Below are 1,773 nucleotides of genomic sequence, written 5' to 3' on the forward strand. Positions count from 1 at the left end.
GCAATCCCTTCTCCTCCATTCTCCTCTCGGGATCTTGGGCACGCATGTACATGCGCCCAGCGTGAGTTTTAAGCCACCGGGTCCGGGACACGAACCGCGGTCGACTACGTGGGAGTCCAGCGACATAGCCATTACGCTAACTGCTGGTTCCCCATAGTTTTTATTTTTTTATCTTTTATCTTTTAATTAATTTTTGGATGATAACCCAACCACTTGGTGATAGTGTACAATTCTTTTTATATGTTGCTAGGTTTCACTGGCTTGTCCTTTCTTTTCTTTTCTTTAAAAATTATTTTACTGGAACTGGCAGGTGGTGTGGTGGTTGAGGGAGCTGCTGGACTCTCACATGGCTGACCACAGTTTGAGTCCTGGACCTGGCGGCTTGCTTTCTTACTTTCACTTTCTCGCTTCCTCTCTCTCTCTCTCTCTCTCTCTCCCTCTCTGGTCAAATTTAAATGAATAAATAAATAAATAAATAAAGTTAAGTAAAAAAATAATTATTTTATTACTTAACTTTATTTATTTTAATTTGATGAGGTGGGGAGGAAGGGAAAAAGTGAGAAAGCAATCTGCCAGGTCTGGGACTTGAACCATGGTCAGCCATGTGGGAGTCCAGCACTCTTAACTACCATACCACCTGCCAGCCCCACTTGCTTGTCCTTTGATGAGGACTTTTTGCATCTGTATTGATAAGGTATATTGGTTTGTAGTTTCCTTGAGATGTTTTTGGTTTAGATGTCAGGGTAAAACTGGCCATGTGGAGTGAGTTGAAAAGTATTCTCCTCACTTCTATTTTTTTTTGGCGAATTTGTGAAGCGTTGGTATTTATCATTTCTTCTGTCTTTGGTAGAATTTGCCAGTGAAGCTATCTGGGCCTGACCTTTTCTCTCTCTCTCTCTCTCTCTCTGTGTGTGTGTGTGTGTGTGTGTGTGTGTGTGTGTGTAGAGGGCATGTGTGCTCACTAAAAAGAGACAAAGAGACAGAAAAAGGGAAAAGGAAAGAAGAAAGTATCCTTAATGGTGATGTTGCAACTTCTCCTCCATTTCTTCCTTCTTTAGGGATTTTGAATGCATGCATATCCACCTGGTGTGCTTCTCCAGGTGCCAGGTTTGGGACTCAACTGCGTGGTTGGCCATGTAGGACCCACCTGCCTTAACCACTAGACCATGGAGGCAGCCCACTTTATGGGTAGCTTTAAGTCACTAACTCAGTCTCTTTGTTACTTTTTTTTTTTTTTTACTTAAAACCATCCATTTATTCTAATGTCAGTTTTGATTATTCTAGGAATTTGTTAATTTCACTTAAGTTATCTAATTTGTTGGCATACAGTGGTTCATAGTATTCCTTTTGGGATTTTTTTTTTAAGTTGCCAGTGGGCATGTGAGCATGCCAGAGAGAGAGAGCGCACGAGAAAGTACTCCCAGTGTTATTTTACATTCATTCACTGAACATCATTACACCATACAAAATGCAATTTCCCATCCAGAATACACTGTATAGTGGCTTAATCATACATGTTATCATCAACAAATAATTTTCCATTTCATTTTTTCCCCTATTTCTCACCCTCAGCCATTTCCCACCCTCATCCTACCCTGTCTTTGGTATCTAAAATTACTTTCCATTCTGATTTTCTTTACTACATTTTATTGATTAATAAAATATCTTAATTAAACTATTTTCTTTTTTTAGCATATTTTATTTATTTTATTTTATTTTATTTTATTTTATTTTATTTTATTTTATTTTATTTTATTTTATTTTATTTATTGA

The sequence above is a fragment of the Tupaia chinensis genome, unplaced genomic scaffold, assembly GCF_000334495.1.
Source record: "Tupaia chinensis unplaced genomic scaffold, TupChi_1.0 Scaffold143654_1, whole genome shotgun sequence".
NCBI lineage: Eukaryota > Metazoa > Chordata > Mammalia > Scandentia > Tupaiidae > Tupaia > Tupaia belangeri.